General features: G+C 43.4%; 2 non-coding genes across 2 annotated transcripts; both read left to right on the top strand.

The window, feature by feature from the left end:
* The first annotated feature begins 2,749 nt into the window (after positions 1-2,749).
* On the top strand, positions 2,750-2,856 carry LOC120252129. Its single transcript, XR_005533676.1, has one exon. It is a non-coding gene; the product is annotated as a small nucleolar RNA R71 (small nucleolar RNA).
* A 9,510-nt stretch (positions 2,857-12,366) lies between these two features.
* LOC120252328 lies at positions 12,367-12,473 on the top strand. Its single transcript, XR_005533867.1, has one exon. It is a non-coding gene; the product is annotated as a small nucleolar RNA R71 (small nucleolar RNA).
* The last annotated feature ends 10,070 nt before the right edge of the window (positions 12,474-22,543 follow it).

Here is a 22,543-nt window from a genome sequence, read left to right as displayed (position 1 = left end):
AGTGCTATCACCACGGCCATTCACCGACCTACTCATGATGGCATGTAAATATCTGTATGCAGGTCGAGAATGGCACGTCACCTTGGACACCCCCGGCTCGTACTGACCCTGACCAAATAACACTCTCTAAGTTCTCTGCGGGGTCAAGGTTCTAGGATAATTAGTCGGTAACTGAGCGTACTCCTCCATATCTGTGAATCCCTCTCATACAAGCCAAGTAGTACTAAAAACTGAGTAACACTCAAGCTATGGTGGTGTCCAAATACTTTGAACATAATGGTGTTCAAACTGTCGAAGCTCGCATACGATCTATCAAACTCGAATGATGATAGCAGGAAATCACACGCCCGTGCAGAAATTACCCACGGGCATATGACAGTCGCATGGTCATTCACAGGGGCAGCCGTACACCCCTGTGCCTTCTCTGGATGAGCTCGCAGTGCAAATCGACGGGCGTGCGGAAATTCGACACGCCCGTGTGTTTTCTATGGATGACTTAGAAAAATCTGCAGGCTCTGCAGAAAATCTCTGAACATGTTTACACACTCAGAGCCTACTCTATTATGCAAATTTTACCAGTAAAAAACATGAAATAGAGCTTAAACGACCAAACTTTACCAATTCCACATGAAAACACACAATGACTTTAAAAACCCACAATAAAATCGCAGCACAAACATCTAAAAATCAAGACACCAACACTTAACAATTTATTAATTCAAACAGCCTAACTAATAAAATAAGAAAACAGTAAGCACTTGGGTTACCTCCCAAGAAGCGCTTGTTTTACGTCACTAAGCTTGACGTACCTTGTCTTACCTCACAGGGGTTCATAGATGAAGGTTGCCTTCTTACCCATTGCTTGAAAGCATGATGTGCAGAGTCTCCTGAGAGTAGAGGGTGTATTATCGGGCTTGGGACTACCTAGCAATGGTTCATCCAACTTCTTTGGTTCACGGACGTCTCCAACAGCCTTGGAGTGTTTCCGGTAGCGTCTCCTATCCTTCTTCATTTTTTGGAGCACCTTCTTCAAGATCCCCTGGGTAGATGGTACTTTTTCCGTCGATCCAAGCATCATTACTTCTTCATTGCCCTTCTCTTGGTCAAACAAACCTTCATATGCATCCGGATTGAACATTTCCTGCATGTATTTATCAATAATCTCATCAATAGTGTCTAAAAAGTATAACATATCATCGAAATCAAGAGAATGCCGCATGGCTTCAGCAAGGCGGTATGTGAGCTTGTCATCTCCAACTCTCAATGTGAGCTCTCCGCCGTCCATGTCAATCAGTTCTTTGGAAGTCCACAAGAACGGTCTCCCAAGTATCAAAGGTACATCCGCATCCTCATCGACATCTAGCATTACAAAGTCAACCGGAAAAATGTACTTGTCCACCTTGACAAGCACATCTTCAATGATGCCTCTCAGATATCGCACTATTCGGTCCGCTAGTTGCAAAGTCATCTGAGTAGGCCTATGCTCGCCCAAACCTAGCTTTTGAAAGAAAGTGTATGGCATGACATTGATACTGACCCCTGAGTCCACCAATGCCATTTCTTCACCTAGATCGCCAATATTACACGGAATGATGAAGCTTCCTGGGTCTTTATTCTTGTTCGGCATGTTCTTTTGCAACACCGCCGAACATGAAGCATAAAAAATCACTGAAGTACTTTCCTCCAATTTCCTCTTGTTAGTCAACAAGTCTTTCAAGAACTTCACATACTTAGGCATTTGGGCCAATGCCTCAACAAAAGGAATATTGATGTGGAGTTGCTTGAACAAACTCAGGAACTTCTTGTACTGTTCATCCCCTTGGCCATTTTTCAATCTAGAGGGATAAGGATTCTTGGCTTGAAAGGTGGGGGTAACACCTCTTTCTCTTTGCTTGTGCCCTCTTCTACCTCTATAACCTCGGGTGTGTGTTCTTTTGGCTTCTCACTCGGAAGCCTACCTTCAACCTCACGACCACTTCTCAAAGTGATCGCCTTCACGTACTCTCCAGGATTGGTCTCTGTATTGCTCGGCAAGTTTCCATGTTGCCTTTCAGAGAGAGACTTCGCAATTTGCCCCACCTGATTTTCATGGTTATGCAAATAGGCTGTGTGGTTGCGAACGGTAGACTCGACTAATTCAAACCTTGTATTTGCAGATTGTATAAATCTAGTCAAGTGCTTCTCTAGGTTACTCATTTGGGTTTCCAAACCTGAGACTCTGTTTTCCACCTGAGGGGCTTGTTGTTGTTGTTGAAAACCCGGTGGCCCCATGGCCTTTTGTGGACCCTGATTACTCCATGAAAAATTGGGATGATTCTTCCAACCCGAATTGTAGGTATTCCTATATGGGTTTCCTTGAGGTCTCATGCCATTTCCTACAAAATCAACATTCTCCACTGAAGAAGCATCACCAATAGAGATTGGGTAATCAGAGGGGGCATGTCCTCTACCACAATTGGTGCAATTAGTCACAGTCGCCACTTTATTTGAAGTTAGAAGATCTAACTTCTTACTCAAATTTACCACTTGAGCCGCTAATGAAGTTACCGCATCTATTTCATGGAGACGGGCCACTTTCTTCTTCTCCTTAGCATTCCATTGGTAGCTGTTTAACCCCATTTCTTCAATCAACTGACGGGCCTCATCAGGGGTCTTACTACCTAAGGTACCTCCTGCTGCCGCATCCAAGAGTTGCCTTGTACTTAGGTTCAAACCATTGTAAAAGGTTTGAACAATCATCCACTCCGGGAATCCGTGTTGCGGGCACTTTCTTAGGAGCTCCTTGAACCTTTCCCATGTCTCGAATAGAGACTCCAATTCCAACTGAACAAACGATGAGATCTCATTCCTAAGCATTGCTGATTTTCTGGGAGGGAAATAACGGGCTAGAAAACCCTCCATCATCTCCTCCCACGTGGTAATTGATGCTCTAGGTAACCAGTGTAGCTACTGCTTCGCTCTCCCCTTTAGGGAAAATGGGAAGGCTCCCAATTTGAAGGCATCATCCGTCACCCCATTTATCTTCAGCATATCACACACCTCGAGAAAGCTCTCTATGTGACTATTTGGATCCTTGATAAGTGCTTGAGTAGACATATTTTTATATATGTTTTACATGCATTGAGCATCATTTTTTACTATGGTTTATGTCTCATATTGTGTATTTGGTGTTCTTTTTATGCATATAGGTTGTGAATGCCTTGAAGAGTAAAAAAGGAAGCAAAAGATGGGCTATAAAGACATCAATGTTGGGAGTTCTTGTTCAATTCAAGGACCAAGACACGAGGCGAGTTCATAAGCGTGGAGATGTGTGCCAACTTCCAAGAAGATTCAAGTCAATTCACCATTTGGAAGAGGGCACAAAAGGCAGCCACATCTTCATATTCCTTCTCTTTGTGAAGATTGCAAGACCTCTCAAAGATACGTCGATGAAGAAAAAGTTTTTATAGCCTACCACATGGGACGTGTGCCCGGACATGTGGCCTTAAGAAAGAGTGTTCGGATCGCGTTTTTGTGAAAATCTGCGTAGCCATTTCACGTATTGATCATGTAGCAAAATGCATTCCAGCGGCGGCGTTGAAATTCCAGCGCCGCGTGAAATTCTTGCGACCCAGCGGGCGCGTGGAAAAATCCACAGGGCGCGTGAGGGGCGCGTGACGAGCGCGATCTAAAGGCCTATAAATAGCCGTTTTGCCCTATTCTTTCTCATCTTTTTATGCGGCTCTTGAGGGGTGAGGCGGCTAGGGGTTTTGGAGAGGAGGTCTTTTGCGGCTTTGGGCGCTTCGTCACCAACTTTGATCGATTCCTCCTCCGTCATAGCATCAAGGAAGCCACCGGTGAACCTAGCTTGAGTGGGTCCTTCAAGGCGTCGAAGCTCTCCATCAAGGCCATCGGTTCATATATAAGGGGTTTATTTCTATGGTTTTAATGTACTTTTCATTCATTGATGGTGTGTTTTTGTATGTTGCTCCATGGAGGCTAAAACCCTAGAGGGTATTTGGGCTTATGAACCCTAGGATTCTCATCTTTTTGTGTATTTGCTTTGTGTTTCTATTTAATCCGAGTTTGATTAAGTTTCATTCTTGATTGTTTAATGCTTGCTTGCCTTATTGATCTTATGGTTATTTGGTTTTGCATGATTTGTTGCCTTGGTGGGAGAGAGATCTCCATTAGGGTTAGAACCTCAAGATTGAAGAGGGTTGAGAGGGTGAGTCATGAGATAGTGAAGTGTCCCCTTTTCCCCTCCGATTGGTGTATTCTATCTCCATTCCCTAAGCTCTATGCAACCATATTTTGTGGGAGGCGTGAGATTGCTTTCGATTTCTCCGCCCGGGACCTTGTGAGGGGTTAGGATCCTTCGCCGGGGAATTAGGGGTTGGATCAATCTTTAGGAATTGGATACACGATTTGGAATCCCTAGAGTGCTTTGCGGTCATATGTGGTGTGAGGTGTTGAGATTGAGCGATTTCTCCACGGGACCTCGTGAGGGGACTAGTATCGGTGATCTAGAGATGAGACCCGATTATGTTTGGATTTCCACGACTTGACTTACTCATCATAGAAACACTTTGCTTATCCGGTACCTAATACACGAATCCTAGGGGAGCATTGCCCGAATACCCCACTTTTCTTGATTGAGATTCTCCTTCCATTTTACCCTTGCATATTAGATCTCCGGTGTTTATCTCTTAGCACATTAGATCACCACACCTTTTCATTTTATCATTTGGTTAGAAAAGCGAGAAAGAAGTTAGTACTAGTAGCCACTGTTCCTGTGGATTCGACTACCCACTCACGGGGTAATTATTACTTGACACCCGTGCACTTGCGGTTTACACGCATATTCGAATGTGTCAATCCTCATCGGCCAAACCATTGGTGTGTGGATTACTTGCAACATGTGGATGAATGCAGACCCTGGCTCAAAGTTACGGTGTAATTGGGAGAACCATAATACTCAGTTGTGTGCCCAACTCTGAAGGTGCAGCATAATCGGATAATGTTCACTATTGCTCATTACGTTACTGCCATGTTTTTGATTCTTCTACTTCCAAGTCAATTTGGATTAAATCTGTTCTTGCAGGGCTCTTTCCATTTTTCTTCTAAGTATGCGTTCAAGCTCAGGGATTCCCTTCAATCAATATTGATAGATTCCCTCGGAGTCATAACACTGAAGTTGCACCCAAAAAGAAAGAAAAAAATAAATCAGAGCGATGATAGAATAAGAAGATATGAAATAGAATGTATGGTGAAATAGCTAAGAAAACAAAAGAGCAAAGTATCTCTAAATGCCTATTCCCGAGCAGCGCCAAAAACTTGACAAGGTCCCCTTGTGTATATCGCCCAAGTGCACGGGTTTGTCGAAGTAATAATCCCGGATGAGCCCCTGTCGAGTCATGGATATCCTTAATTACATAATCCCAAATCTAAGGTCAACTATGCCTAACTTTATACATGTCTCGGAGGAGAGATTAGATAACCTCTTAACCTCGCACTCGCATAGAGTTGCAATGAGCTATAATGAATCAAAGTGATAAATCTCTTCCTAATTATAGACCTAAAAATTTGGTCCAGGGGGAAGGTCCCTAACCACGATTAAGCCCTAGATACTAAGATCACCTCAACACTTCACTCCATTGCACGCGCAACTAAGCCCCAGCGGAGGTTCATCCCTTAGACCATTCACTCTATTATGGCTGCAAAGAACTCGAGGAATGGAGGTAGAATCTATCATGTTAGAGGGGAAAGGGGACGCTCCTATACCTCTTGACTCACCCTCTCAACCCTCTCCAACCTGGCTTTGTCTAACGCTCGTGGTGTGTCACTCACTCACAAGGTTACCAACAAGAACTCTCACCCCTAGTGTCACTCTAGGGGAAATGTTCATACAATCAAGCATTCAAGGTTGGAACTCATAATAAGCATCAATTAATTGAAAGTATAATAAAGAGATTCAATGAAACAAATACATCCTAGGTTTCACAAATACCTAAGTACCCACTAGGTGTTTAGCTCTCCATGGAGCTAAGTACAATCAAAGAAATAGAATGTAAAAGCAATGAATTCATAGAAAAACCCCCTCGATGGTCATGTCGATGGTCTTCTGGAGAGTCCTCTACTCATCGTCCAAGGATTCCCTCGTCCGGTATAGGATACACCTCTACGAAAGCTCCCCTACCAACTTTCTTCCTAAGGAATGACGATATTGGAGCCGTAGAACCTCTCCAAAACCCTAGCCAATACCCATCAAAACCCTAGCCAAAGCCCACTCTCAAGTTGGGGAAAAGATGAAGGAAAGAATACTAAAATCGGGGCTAATTCATCTTTTTTATAGGTTAGGAATCGGGCGACCACACAGGCGTGGATACTTCACACGTCCACGTGGAATTTCCACACGGGCGTGGATAATTTCCACACGCCCGTGTGGATTCTCTGAAGTCCTGTTTTCTCAGCCGGCTGTGAATAGTTGTGCTACTGATGTTGCTACATAGTTCTCTGCATGCTACTGCTCTGACTGTACCTACGAATAGCTTCCCACAATTCATGCTTTCATCGGGGAGTAGCATAAGCGGGCTGCGTTCACGTCGTGGATCACTTGCTTTCTTCGATGATAGACAAGTTGGTGGAGCTCTTGTTCTATGCGCATAAGTCGGAATGCTCGAGTGTGACTGCCCTTGTACCCCTCCAAATGGATGTGCTAACTAGAATACGAGGAGGTTGGCACACTCTAGCATCTCACACCCGACCTATGTCTTCGCGTTAGAACCTTAGTAAGATTTCCTCCAAAATCAGAGCATTGTGTTCCACATTGGCTTCTTTCTTTTATACCCGGCCTCACAACCCCACCTTCACGAAATTAACATAAAAACATACATATTAGTGTAAAAAAACCGAGAAGTGTAATGCTCATCATAAGAATGAATGCTTCGCATTCATATCGCCTAACACTTATCAAACTCCCCACACTTAAGCTTTTTGCTTGTCCTCAAGCAAAAAAACTAAACGATACTATACATAGATGAAGGAAATATTAGAAGTGCTTGGCCTTAGGTTCACCAAGGTGTCTGAGAGAGAGCATTCTATAAGTAAGGGAAATTTCAACATTAAATACAAAAAAATCAAAGCTCTAGCTAAAAAAACTTGAATAAAAAGGACAACAAACACGAAATCGTGTATGCGTGTGTGAACTCACTCAAAAACAACCCAAGGTATACTCCACAAAGTTCTAAGTACAAGGGACTTATTTATCTACAAAAAGTGACAACAATTTCAAAGATGGTAATAGCTTCACACATCCTCTAAGGTAGCCCTTTTCCAAAGCGGCCGCTAAGGTGGCTTTCACACTTTTCGGTGGTAGCACTTTCTATCGGAGTGGTAGCTTTCACTCATCCTATGAGATAGCTCTTTCTCTCATTAGGGGCATAGCTAGTATCCGACTTATGAGAGTAGCTTCATACTTCATAGGTGGTAGCTCTTTCCATCCAACAAGCACAAATAAACAATAAAAACTATTTTTGTTCCTTCTTTTTCATTCATTTTTTCAGAATTTAACACAAGAAACAACTATAACTAGTCCTTTTTAACATCGAACATGAGTTTCCAATAGAGTTTAAAGAGTGAGTAGTGCCTTTGAGTGTAAATCGGGTAAAAAAATTTCTAGAAATTAAAGCAAGAACTAAAAGCATGAAAAACATTGAATGTTAAAATTTTCTCCTAAACTCAAGAATACAATCATTGTAACTAAGGTGAACCGCCATTGGCTATGTGAGCATGTATATCGATCAAAAAAACAATAAAAAAAGGATGTGTGCACTATGAAACTCCCCCACACTTAAGTTGTACATTGTCCCAAATGTACACATGCAAAGCTCACTTAAAAATATATAAATGAAGTGCAAATGTGGGAGAAGCCATCATAACAAGACTCCCTTGACTCCTAGTGTCGCGTTTAATGGAGCTAAGTCCTTGGGAGTAATGTTCGAGCGGGTTGTAAAAGCTCACACGGCCAAGTGTCGGCACCGTGCTCATGACTAAGTCTCAATTCCCATGATGACAACACCATACTTGCGCATACGAGAGGGTTCGGTGAAGCTCAATAAAAAAATAAAAATATCTCGAGTATATATAAAAGATAGACAATGAATACAACTCGAGATGCAAAAATGAAAAAATAAACTCGGTAGGGAGAAATCGCTTTACGAGTGAACAAGTCTAAAAAAATAAAAATGCATAAAAAGGAAAATAAGGTAGAGTCAGAGTGTCGGTGTCAGCCCTCGGGGCTCCGGTGCTACTCTGGTGAAGCGCACATGGTGGGTCCACAGGTCTTGGGGAGTAGGGGATGGAGATCTTTGGAGGAGGCGGGGGGCTGAGGGAGTCCTCGGCCACGAGACAAATGATGAGGCGACGTCTCGCTCTAAGATCTGGCTATGTACGTCAAAACGTGCCATGAACTCTTTGTACTGAGTAGCCTGTGTAGCCCTAATCTCTGCAATCTCAGCTCGAGCCTCAGCTACCTCTGTCCGTATCACTCCCAAAGCGCGCTCTAGCCTCTCAAAGTGATCATGAGCAAGAGATGGTGAAAACATACGTACGGGGGGTGTTTCCTTTGCCACTGGAGGTGCCTTGGTATCCATCAGTGCTGGATGAGGCTCGGGAGTGGGCTGAGATGCCCCGGCTTCATCACCCTCATCCTCGGCTATCTCTGGAGTTGGTAACACTAAAGCAAAACCCCTATCTGAACCCTGTGGACCATGCCCATCAACCTCATCGTCTCTAGGCTCAGGGAAGCAGGTATACTCATCTTCTCGGCCCTGCGAATAGAGTCCAAGCGACCCATGCCCAATACTAATCTCATGATGTCAGGGCCCGAGAAGATCACTCCCAATCTAGCATAGTGCCCCTAATGTCTGATGTACTCAGCCATAATGTGCCCTAAGTGAATCGGTACGCACTGCACCATCGAGTACAAATACAGAAGTTCCTATCGGCTCAGAACACCAGTGCTATCATCATGGCCATTCACCGACCTACTCATGATGGCATGTAAATATCTGTATGCAGGTCAGGAAAGGCACGTGGCCTTGGACACCCCCGACTCGTACTAACCTTGACCACATGGCACTCTGTAAGCTCTCAGCGGGGTCAAGGCTCCAGGATAATCAGTCAGTAACTGAGCATACTCCTCCGTATCTATGAATGCCTCCTCATACAAGCCGAGCAGAACAGAAAACTGAGTGATGCTCAAACTATGGTGGTATCCAAATACTCTGAACTGAATAGTGTTAACACTGTGGAAGCTCGCATAGATCTGTCAAACTCAAATGATGATAATACCTCTAGTGTGAGCTCTCGGATGGTTGCCTCTTTAATTGTCAATAACAGCCTCCAACCACCTACTGATACGAGATCCTCAACCTTATATGCAAACTCATCTCCCTGCCGTAGATCGCTCAGTATGCTCGTATCTAGGAATCGAGTTTATCCAAACCAAACTCTCGACAACCTCTCAAAACGAACCTGGTGCTCGGAAATAGTGAAATTCATGCCCTCAGGCTCGGAAGATGACTCACGTGGCCTCTTATCCTTCTGCTTCTTTGACCGAGGTGGCATAGTCTGGAAAATTTAAAATTCAATTAATTAAACAGGTTGATTAGCCAATGCTGCAGAAATCCACACGGTCGTGTGGAATTTCCACACGCCTGTGTGGATCCACGGGGCGTGAAACCCGCATGGCCGCGCCTTAAAAATTCAACAACACACGGTGAAGTCACTTCGTCTTCATTCTAAAACACAAATCATCTTTCGAATTGAAGAGACAAAGCATTTTTTCATTAAATTAATCGATGGAAAAAATGAATTGGCAAAGAAAATGATAAATAGGGCTTACCAACGAGATGGGATGAAAAAATGAAGAGCCGGCCGGAAAAACTCTCAAAAATCCTACCAAATCGGCGCTATGAAGTCGGAGAATGATGTGAGACTATTTCCAGATGAATAGAGGACGTGAAGAGGGAGAGAAACTAGTCTTCTTGAAAAAGAACTCACGGCCCTTGCCGTCCATGGCATCCACACAGGCGTGTGGAAATTGCCCACGCTCGTGCGCCCCATTACAAGGGAGCCACAGGTGCGTACGCATGCCCCTGTGCGTTCTCGGGAAAACACTCCTTCGACTCTGACTGCTCTCGCACGGGCGTGTGGAAAATACCCACGGCCGTACGCCTGACCCACAGGGGCAGCCGGACGCCCCTGTGGCTTCCCTGGACATCCGAGAAAAATGCCAAGTGTTCTACACCCCCGTGCGGAAATTCCGCACGGGCGTGGACATTCACATGCCCAACTCACAGGGGCAGCCACACACCCTTGTGTTTTCTCGGGATGGAGAGAACTCCTCTGCAGTATTTCGCACGAGTGTGTGGAAATTACCCACGCCCGTGTGTAATTCACAAGGTCGCCCACAGGGGCGAGTCCACGTCCCTGTGTGCTCTTGGGATAATCTGCATAATTTTGCAAGAATTCACACGCCCGTGCGGAAATAACCCACGGGCGTATGACAGTCGCATGGTCATTCATAGGGGCAGCCGCACGCCCCTGTGCCTTCTCTAGATGAGCTCGAAATACAAATCCACGGGCGTGCGGAAATTCCACACACTCGTGTGTCTTCACTGAATGCCTTAGAAAAACCTGCAGGCTCTGCAGAAAATTTCTGAACATGTTCACACACTCAGAGCCTGCCTTGTATGCATGTTTTACCAATGAAAAACATGGAATAAAGCTTAAACGACAAAACTTCGCCAATTCCACATGAAAACACACGATTAGTATTCAAAGTTCACAAGGAAATCTCAGCACAAGCATCTAAAAATCAAGACACCAACACTTAACAATTTATTCATGCAAAACACTACATTATTCAACTAAGAAAAACAGTAACCACTAATCTTGACGTACCTTGTCTTACCTCACGGGGGTTCACGAATGAAAGTTGCCCTCTTACCCATGGCTTGAAAGCATGATGTGCAAAGTCTCTTGAGGGTAGAAGGTGAATTATCGGGCTTCGGACCACCTAACAATGACTCGTCCAACTTCTTAGGTTCATGTACGTCTCCAACAGCCTTGGAGTATTTCCGGTGGCGTCTCCTAGCCCTCTTCATTTTTTGGAGCACTTTCTTCAAGATCCCCGAGGTAGGATGGTACTTCTTCTGTCGAACCAAGCATCATTACTTCTTCATAATCCACCTCTTGGTCGAACAAACCTTCATACGGATCCGGATTGAACATCTCCTGCATGTATTCATCAACAATCTCATCAGTAGTGTCTAGAAAATATAAAGTATCATCGAAATCAAGAGAATGCCGCATGGCTTCAGTAAGGCGGTATGTGAGCTTGTCATCTCCAACTCTCAATGTTAGCTCTCCGCTGTCCATGTCAATCAATGCTCTTGGTCATTTTTCAATCTAGAGGGATAAGGGATTCTTGGCTTGAAAGGTGGGGGTGCCACCTCTTTCTCTTTGCTCGTCCCCTCTTCTACCTCTATAACCTCAGGTGCGTGTTCTTTTGGCTTCTCACTCGGAAGCCTATCTTCAACCTCACGACCACTTCTCAAAGTGGTCGCCTTCACATGCTCTCTAGGGTTGGTCTCTATATTGCTCAACAAGCTTCCATGTGGCCTTTTGGAGAGAGACTTCGCAATTTGCCACACCTGATTTTCAAGGTTATGCAAAGAAGCGGTGTGGTTGTGAAGTGTAGCCTCGACTGATTCAAACCTTGTATTTGCAAATTACACAAATCTAGTCAAGTGCTTCTCTAAGTCAGCCATTCAGGTTTCCAAACCTGAGACTCTGTTTTCCACCTGAGGGGCTTGTTGTTGTTGGAAACCCGGTGGCCCCATGGCCTTTTGTGGACCCTGATTACTCCATGAGAAATGGGGATGATTCTTCCAACCCGAATTGTAGGTTTTGCTATATGGGTTTCCTTGAGGTCTCATGCCATTACCTACAAAATCAACGTTCTCCACCGAAGAACCATCACCAATAGAGATTGGGCAATCGGAGGGAGCATGTCCTCCACCACACCCGTTGCAATTAGCCATGGCCGCTACTCTATTTGAAGTTAGAAGATCTAACTTTGTAATCAAACTCTCCACTTGAGCCACCAATGAATTTATCGCATCAATTTCATGGAGACCGGCCATTTTTTTCTTCTCCCTAGGGTTCCATTCGTAGCTGTTTAACCCCATTTCTTCAATTAACTGCTGAGCTTCAACGGGGGACTTGCTACCTAAGGTACCTCCTGTTGCCACATCCAAGAGTTGCCTTGTACTTGGGTTTAAACCATTGTAAAAGGTTTGAACAATCATCCACTCGGGGAATCCGTGTTACGGGCACTTTCTCAGGAGCTCCTTGAACATTTACCATGTCTCAAATAGAAACTCCAATTCCAACTGAACAAAGGATGAGATCTCATTCCTAAGCTTTGCAGATTTTCTGGGAGGAAATTAACGGGCAAGAAAAGTTTCGACCATCTCCTCCCATGTGGTGATCGATGCTCAAGGTAATGAGGGAAGCCACTGCTTCGCTCTCCCCTTTAGGGAAAATGGGAAGGCTCTCAACTTGATGGCATCATCCGTCACTCTGTTTATCTTCAGCATATCACAAACCTCAAGAAAACTCTCTATATGACTGTTTGGATCCTCATCAGCCAAACTGTTGAACTGTGCGGATTGCTGCAACATGTGGATGAATGCCGATTTCAACTCAAAGTTCTGAGCTATAATATAGGGACGCACGATACTTGATTGTGTCCCCAACACTGAAGGTCTGGCATAATCGGATAATGTTCGCTGTTGCTCGTTCTGTTCTGCCATGTTTTCAGATCCTTCCACTTCCAAATTAGCTAAATTAGACTGTTCTTGCACAGGCTCTTTTCCTTTTCTTCTAAGTGTACGTTCAAGCTCAGGATCTCCTTCAATCAATATTGAGGGATTCCCTCGGGTCATAACTTGGAGCTGTACCCAAAAAGAAAGAAAAAGAAATCAGAACAATAATAGAATAAGAAGATATGAAATAGAATGTATGGTAAAATAGATAAGAAAAGAAAGTGCAAAGTATCTCTGAAGGCCTACTCCCCGGCAACGGCGCCAAAAACTTGACAAAGTCCGCTTGCGTATATCCCGCAAGTGCACAGGTTTGTCAAATTAATAATCCCGTATGAGCGCGTATTGAATCCACAGGGAGTAATGAATAAAAATACTTAATTCACTTCTTAGCTATGTGAAAGATCAATAGTGATAAGTGTGACAATGATTCAATTCTCAAAGGTAAAAGCAACAGGTAAGAGAGCACGAGTAAAGGAGAAGTTAAGGCAATCGATAAAGATGGGGTACTCGAATAATGCTCCGCCTAGGACGATCGCTTCAAGTGCAAGAACTATCTATTATGCTTCCTAATCAATGCAATAGTGAGTCGTGGAAATCCTTCATTACATAGTCCCAAATTTAAGGTCAACTATGCCTATCTCCATACATGTCCCGGAGGAGAAATCGAACAATCTCAACAACTCACACTCGCATAGAGTTGCAATGAGCTCTAGGGATTCCAAGTGATAAATCTTTTCCTAATTATAGAGCTAACCCTTTGGTCCAGGTGGAAGGTCCCTAACCACGATTAAGCCCTAGATACTAAGATCACCTCAACGCTTCACTCCGTTGCACTCGCAACTAAGCCCCAGCGGAGGGTCATCCCTTAGATCATTCACTATATTATGGCCGCAAAGAACTCGAGGAACGGTGGTAGAATCTATCACGTCGGAGGGGAAAGTGGATGCTCCTGTACCTCTCGACTTACCCTCTCAATCCTCTCCAACCTAGCTTTGTCTAACGCTCGTGGTGTGTCACTCACTCACAAGGTTACCAACAAGAACTCTCAACCCTAGTGTCACTCTAGGGGAAATGTTCATACAATCAAGCATTCAAGGTTGGAACTCACAATAAACATAAATTAATTGAAAGCATAATAAAGAGATTCAATGAAACGAATACATCCTAGGTTTCACAAATACCCAAGTACGTACTAGGGGTTTAGCTCTCCATGGAGCTAAGTACAATCAAAGAAATAGAATGTAAAAGCAATGAATCTATAGAAAAACCCCCTCGATGGTCATGTCGATGGTCTTGTGGAGAGTCCTCTACTCGTCGTCCAAGGATTCCCTCGTCAGGTATAGGATACGCCTCGACGGAAGTTCCCCTACCAACCTTCTTCCTAAGGAATGATGATGTTGGAGCCGTAGAACCTCTCTAAAACCCTAGCCAATACCCCCTCAAAACCCTAGCCGAAGCCCTCTATCAAGTTGGGAAAAAGATGGAGAAGAGAATGCTGAAATCGGGGCTGAATCAGCTTTAAATAGGGCTGGAATCGGGTGACCACACGGGCTTGTGGATTTTACACACGCCCATGTGAAATTTCCGCACGGGCGTGTATAATTTTCACACGCCCGTGTGGGTTCTCTGATTTCTTGTTTTCTCGGCCGGCTGTGAACAGTGCTTTCATCAGGGCAACGCAAAGGGCACACGTTCACGTCGTGGATCACTTGCTTCTTCAATGATAGACAAGTTGGTGGAGCTCTTGTTCTATGTGCATAAGTCGGAATGCTCGAGTGTGACTGCCCTTGTGCCCCTACAAATAGATGTGCCAACTAGAATACGAGAAGGTTGGCACACACTCTAGCATCTCACACCCGACCTATTTCTTCGCGTTTGAACCTTAGCAAGATTTCCTCCAAAATCGGTGCATTGTGCTCCACATTTGCTTCTTTCCATCATACTCTGCCTCACAATCCTACCTGCATGAAAGTAACATAAAAAGACACATATTAGTGTAAAAACCCAAGAAAAGTAATGCTCAACATACGGAATGAACGCTTTGCATTCATATCGCACAAGCACTTATCACGCTGTTGTCGAAAGCTCCCACAATAACCTTCTTCCAAGTGGAGCGCGATGTCAAAGCCATAGAACCTCTCCAAAACCCTTGTCAATACCTCTCAAATCCCTAGCCGTCGCCCTCTTGAAAGTTGGGGAAAAGACTAAAGTGCCATCCTGAAACACTCCCGAATCCATGTTTTCATCGAGGTAATGTAACCCGGCACAAGTTTACATCGTAGATCTTTTTGCTTTTTCAATAAACGACCTTATTGGTAAAGCTCTTGCTATCAATGCAAAAATTGGGATACTCGAACGTGACTGCCTTTGTGCACCTCCAAGTCATTATGCTAGTTTGAATACAAGGAGGTTGGTACATATTCTCGCATCTTGAACCTGACTTATGTCTTCGCATTTGATCCTTCTCAAGATTTCCTCCAAATAGTGCGTTCAAGATCTACATTGGCTTCTTTCTTTAACATTCGGCTTCACAACCCTATATGCATGAAAGTAACATGAATGTATAAGTATTAGTGCTAAAACCTGATAAAAGTAATGCTGAACATAAGGAAAGAATACTTCGCATTCTTATCACACAAGCACTTATCAAACTCCCTAATACTTAAGATTTTGTTTGTCCTCAAGCAAAATTAAAACATTGAAGCATAAATGAAGGAACTATTGGAAGTGCTTGGCCTTAGGTTCACCAAAGCATGCAAAGAGAGCATTCTACAAGTAATGGAAATTCTAACACTAAATACAAAAAATCAATACTCTAGCTAAAAACTTGAATAAAAAAGGACAATAAACCCAAAATTGTCTAAGTGTGTGTAAACTCACTCAAGTCAACCGAAAGTATACCCCTCAAACTTCTAAGTATAAGAGACTTATTTATCTACACAAAGTAATAAAAATTAAAAAAAAATAAAAGACAGTAGTAGTTTCACACATCTTATAAGGTAGCCTGACAAGGTCCCTTTGCGTATATCCACCAAGTGCACGGGTTTCTCGAAGTAATAATAAAGGATGAGCGGGTATCGAATCCACATGGAGTAGGGAATAAAAACACTTAATCTGCTTCTTAGCTATGTGAAAGATTAATAGTGATAAGTGTGACAATGATTCAATTCTCAAAAGTAAAAACAACAAGTAAGAGATTACTAGTAAAGGAGGAGGTAAGGCAATCAATAAAGATGGGGTACTCTGATAATGCTCCGCCTAGGACAATTGTTTCAAGTGCAAGAACCCTCTATTATGCTTCCTAATCAATGCAATGGTGACTCATGGAAATCCTTAAATACATAGTCCCAAATCTATGGTCAACTATGTCTAACTCTATACATGTCCCGGAAGAGAGATTAATAACCTCTCAACCTCGCACTCGAATAGAGTTGCAATGAGCTCTAGGGATTCCAAGTGATAAATCTCTTTCTAATTATAGACCTAACCCTTTGGTACGGGTGGAAGGTCCCTAACCACAATTAAGCCCTAGATACTAAGATCACCTCAACGCTTTACTCCGTTGGACGTGCAACTAAGCCCCAGCGGAGTGTCATCCCTTAGACCATTCACTCTATTATGGCCTCAAAGAACTCGAGGAGCGGAGGTAGAATCTATCACGTCGACGCTCCTGTACCTCTTGACTCACCCTCTCAACCCTCTCCAACCTAGCTTTATCTAACGCTCATGGTGTGTCACTCACTCACAAGGTTACCAACAAGAACTCTCAACCCTAGTGTCACTCTAGGGGAAATGTTCATACAATCAAGCATTCAAGGTTGGAACTCACAATAAACATAAATTAATTGAAAGCATAATAAAGAGATTCAATGAAACGAATACATCCTAGGTTTCACAAATACCCAAGTACGTACTAGGGGTTTAGCTCTCCATGGAGCTAAGTACAATCAAAGAAATAGAATGTAAAAGCAATGAATCTATAGAAAAACCCCCTCGATGGTCATGTCGATGGTCTTGTGGAGAGTCCTCTACTCGTCGTCCAAGGATTCCCTCGTCAGGTATAGGATACGCCTCGACGGAAGTTCCCCTACCAACCTTCTTCCTAAGGAATGATGATGTTGGAGCCGTAGAACCTCTCTAAAACCCTAGCCAATACCCCTCAAAACCCTAGCCGAAGCCCTCTATCAAGTTGGGAAAAAGATGGAGAAGAGAATGCTGAAATCGGGGCTGAATCAGCTTTAAATAGGGCTGGAATCGGGTGACCACACGGGCTTGTGGATTTTACACACGCCCATGTGAAATTTCCGCACGGGCGTGTATAATTTTCACACGCCCGTGTGGGTTCTCTGATTTCTTGTTTTCTCGGCCGGCTGTGAACAGTGCTTTCATCAGGGCAACGCAAAGGGCACACGTTCACGTCGTGGATCACTTGCTTCTTCAATGATAGACAAGTTGGTGGAGCTCTTGTTCTATGTGCATAAGTCGGAATGCTCGAGTGTGACTGCCCTTGTGCCCCTACAAATGGATGTGCCAACTAGAATACGAGAAGGTTGGCACACACTCTAGCATCTCACACCCGACCTATTTCTTCGCGTTTGAACCTTAGCAAGATTTCCTCCAAAATCGATGCATTGTGCTCCACATTTGCTTCTTTCCATCATACTCTGCCTCACAATCCTACCTGCATGAAAGTAACATAAAAAGACACATATTAGTGTAAAAACCCAAGAAAAGTAATGCTCAACATAAGGAATGAATGCTTTGCATTCATATCGCACAAGCACTTATCACGCTGTTGTCGAAAGCTCCCACAATAACCTTCTTCCAAGTGGAGCGCGATGTCAAAGCCATAGAACCTCTCCAAAACCCTTGTCAATACCTCTCAAATCCCTAGCCGTCGCCCTCTTGAAAGTTGGGGAAAAGACTAAAGTGCCATCCTGAAACACTCCCGAATCCATGTTTTCATCGAGGTAATGTAACCCGGCACAAGTTTACATCGTAGATCTTTTTGCTTTTTCAATAAACGACCTTATTGGTAAAGCTCTTGCTATCAATGCAAAAATTGGGATACTCGAACGTGACTGCCTTTGTGCACCTCCAAGTCATTATGCTAGTTTGAATACAAGGAGGTTGGTACATATTCTCGCATCTTGAACCTGACTTATGTCTTCGCATTTGATCCTTCTCAAGATTTCCTCCAAATAGTGCGTTCAAGATCTACATTGGCTTCTTTCTTTAACATTCGGCTTCACAACCCTATATGCATGAAAGTAACATGAATGTATAAGTATTAGTGCTAAAACCTGATAAAAGTAATGCTGAACATAAGGAAAGAATACTTCACATTCTTATCACACAAGCACTTATCAAACTCCCTAATACTTAAGATTTTGTTTGTCCTCAAGCAAAAATAAAACATTGAAGCATAAATGAAGGAACTATTGGAAGTGCTTGGCCTTAGGTTCACCAAAGCATGCAAAGAGAGCATTCTACAAGTAATGGAAATTCTAACACTAAATACAAAAAATCAATACTCTAGCTAAAAACTTGAATAAAAAAGGACAATAAACCCAAAATTGTCTAAGTGTGTGTAAACTCACTCAAGTCAACCGAAAGTATACCCCTCAAACTTCTAAGTATAAGAGACTTATTTATCTACACAAAGTAATAAAAATTAAAAAAAAATAAAAGACAGTAGTAGTTTCACACATCTTATAAGGTAGCCTGACAAGGTCCCTTTGCGTATATCCACCAAGTGCACGGGTTTCTCGAAGTAATAATAAAGGATGAGCGGGTATCGAATCCACATGGAGTAGGGAATAAAAACACTTAATCTGCTTCTTAGCTATGTGAAAGATTAATAGTGATAAGTGTGACAATGATTCAATTCTCAAAAGTAAAAACAACAAGTAAGAGATTACTAGTAAAGGAGGAGGTAAGGCAATCAATAAAGATGGGGTACTCTGATAATGCTCCGCCTAGGACAATTGTTTCAAGTGCAAGAACCCTCTATTATGCTTCCTAATCAATGCAATGGTGACTCATGGAAATCCTTAAATACATAGTCCCAAATCTATGGTCAACTATGTCTAACTCTATACATGTCCCGGAAGAGAGAATTAATAACCTCTCAACCTCGCACTCGAATAGAGTTGCAATGAGCTCTAGGGATTCCAAGTGATAAATCTCTTTCTAATTATAGACCTAACCCTTTGGTACGGGTGGAAGGTCCCTAACCACAATTAAGCCCTAGATACTAAGATCACCTCAACGCTTTACTCCGTTGGACGTGCAACTAAGCCCCAGCGGAGTGTCATCCCTTAGACCATTCACTCTATTATGGCCTCAAAGAACTCGAGGAGCGGAGGTAGAATCTATCACGTCGACGCTCCTGTACCTCTTGACTCACCCTCTCAACCCTCTCCAACCTAGCTTTATCTAACGCTCATGGTGTGTCACTCACTCACAAGGTTACCAACAAGAACTCTCAACCCTAGTGTCACTCCAGGGGAATATTCATACAATCCAGCATTCAAGTTTGGAACTCACAACAAACATCAATTTATTGAAAGCATAATAAAGAGATTCAATAAAACAAATACATCCTAGAATTCACAAATACCCAAGTACCCACTAGGGGTTTAGCTCTCCATGGAGCTAAGTACAATCAAAGAAATAGAATGTAAAATCAATGAATCTATAGAGAAACCTCCTCGATAGTCATGTCGATGGTCTTGTGGAAAGTCCTCTACTCGTCGTCCAAGAATTCCCTCGTCCGATATAGGATACGCCTCAACGGAAGCTCCCTTACCAACCTTCTTGATAAGTGCTTGTGTGATACGAATGCGAAGCGTTCATTCCTTATGTTGAGCATTACGTTTTTCAGGTTTTTACAGTAATATGTGTGTTTTTTATGTTACTTTTATGCAGGTAGGGTTGTGAGGCCGAGTATGAAGGAAATAGGCCAATGTGGATCAAAATGCACCGATTTTGGAGAAAATCTTGCTAAGGTTCAAACACGAAGACATAGGTCGATGTGAGATGCTAGAGTGTGTGCCAACCTCCTCGTATTCGAGTTGGCACATCCATTTGGAGTGGCACAAAGGCAGTCACACTCAAGCATTCCGACTTATGGACATAGAACAAGAGTTTCACCAACGTGTACACCATTGAAGAAGCAAGTGATCCATGATGTGAACGTGTGCCCGTTTGCGTTACACCGATGAAAGTATGGAATTAGGAAGCTATTCAGGTCGAATACTGTAGCAGAGCAATGTAGCAACAATGTAGTATATATTATAGCAGCACTGTTCACAGCCGGCCGAGAAACCAGACAAACAGAGAATCCACACGGGCATTTGGAAATTATCCACGCCTGTATGGAAATTCCGCACGGGCGCGTGTAGCGTCCACGCCCATGGAGTTACCCGATTCCAGCCCTATTTAAAGCCGATTCAGCCCCGATTTTGGTATTCTTTTCTCCATCTTTTCCCTAACTTGAGAGAGGTCTTCGGCTAAGGTTTTAAGGGGTATTGGCTAGGGTTTTGGAGAGGTTCTACGGCTCTGACATCGCGCGTCATTTGGAAGAAGGTTATTGGGAGAGCTTTCATCGGCATCACCGGCGAGGTGTATCCTAGGCCGGACAAAGGATACCTTGTGACGAGTAGATGACTCTCCACAAGACCATCGACATGACCATCGAGGGGGTTTTTTTATGGATTCATTGCTTTTACATTCGATTTCTTTGATTGTACTTAGCTCCATGGAAAGCTAAACCCTAGTGGGTACTTGGGTGATTGTGAACCCTAGGATGTATTCGTTTCATTGAACTTCTTTATTATGCTTTCAATAAATTGATGTTTGTTATGAGTTCCAACCTTGAATGCTTGATTGTATGAACATTTCCCCTAGAGTGATACTAGGGTTGAGAGTTCTTGTTGGTAACCTTGTGAGTGAGTGACACACCACGAGCGTTAGACAAAGCTAGGTTGGAGAGGGTTGAGAGGGTGAGTCGAGAGGTAAAGGAGCGTCCCCTTTCCCCTCCGACGTGATAGATTCTACCTCCATTCCTTGAGTTCTTTGCGGCCATAATAGAGTGAATGGTCTAAGGGATGATCCTCCGCTGGGGCCTAGTTATGCATGCAATGGAGTAAAGCGTTGAGGCGATCTTAGTATCTAGAGCTTAATTGTGGCTAGGGACCTTCCGCCTGGACCAAAGTGTTAGGTCTATAATTAGGAAGCGATTTATCACTTGGAATCCCTAGAGCTCATTGTAACTTTATTCGAGTGCGAGGTTGAGAGGTTATTTATTCTCTCCTCCGGGACATGAATAGAGTTAGGCATAGTTGACCTTAGATTTGGGACTATGTATGTAAGGATTTCCATGACTCACCATTGCATTGATTAGAAAGCATAATAGAGAGTTCTTGCACTTGAAGCGATTATCCTATGCGAAGCATTATCCGAGTACCCCATCTTTATCGATTACCTTATCTCCTCCTTACTTTTGCTATCTTACTTGTTGCTTTTAATTGTTGATAATTGAATCATTATCACACTCCTTATCATTGATCTTTCACATAGCTAAGAATCGAATTAAGTGTCTTTACTCCCTACTCCCTGTGGATTCGACCCCGCTCACCCTGGATTATTACGTCGACAAACCCGTGCACTTGCGGGATATATGCAAGGGGATCTTGTCGGGCTCCGACATCGCGCATCGTTTGGAAGAAGGTTATTGGGAGAGCTTTCATCGGCACCGATCCGGTGAGGTGTATCCTAGGCCGGACAAGGGATCCCTTGCGACGAGTAGAGGACTCTCCACAAGACCATCAACACGACCATCGAGGGGGTTCCTTTATGGATTCATTGCTTTTACATTCTATTTCTTTGATTATACTTAGCTCCATGGAGAGCTAAACCCCTAGTGGGCACTCGGGTATTGTGAACCCTAGGATGTATTTTTTTTCTTTTAACCTCTTTATTATGCTTTCAATAAATTGATGTTTTTGTGAGTTCCAACCTTGAATGCTTGATTGTATGAACATTTCCCCTACAGTGACACTAGGGTTGAGAGTTCTTGTTGGTAACCTTGTGAGTGAGTAACACACCACGAGCGTTAGACAAAACTAGGTTGGAGAGGGTTGAGAGGGTGAGTCGAGAGGTACAGGAGCGTCCCCTTTCCCCTCTGGCTTGATAGATTCTACCTCCGTTCCTCCAGTTCTTTGCGGTCATAATAGAGTGAATGCTCTAACTGATGAACTTCCCCTGGGGCTTAGTTGCGCGTGCAACGGAGTGAAGCGTTGAGTTGATCTTAGTATGTAGGGCTCAATTATGGTTAGGGACCTTCCACCTGGACCAAAGGGTTAGGTTTATAATAAGGAAGAGATTTATCACTTGGAATCTCTAGAGCTCATTGCAACTCTATGCGAGTACGAGGTGTCGAGATTGTTCGATTTCTCCTCCGAGACATGTATAGAGTTAGGCATAGTTGACCTTAGATTTGGGACTATGTAATTAAGGATTTTCATGACTCATCATTGCATTGATTAGGAAGCATAATAGAGGGTTCTTGCACTTGAAACAATTGTCCTAGGCGGAGCATTATCCGAGTACTCCATCTTTATCGATTGACTTACCTCCTCCTTTACTCGTGCTCTCTTACTTAT

Source organism: Dioscorea cayenensis, chromosome 20 (assembly GCF_009730915.1).
Source record: "Dioscorea cayenensis subsp. rotundata cultivar TDr96_F1 chromosome 20, TDr96_F1_v2_PseudoChromosome.rev07_lg8_w22 25.fasta, whole genome shotgun sequence".
Classification (NCBI taxonomy): domain Eukaryota; kingdom Viridiplantae; phylum Streptophyta; class Magnoliopsida; order Dioscoreales; family Dioscoreaceae; genus Dioscorea; species Dioscorea cayenensis.
This window is presented reverse-complemented; position numbering and strand designations above follow the sequence as displayed.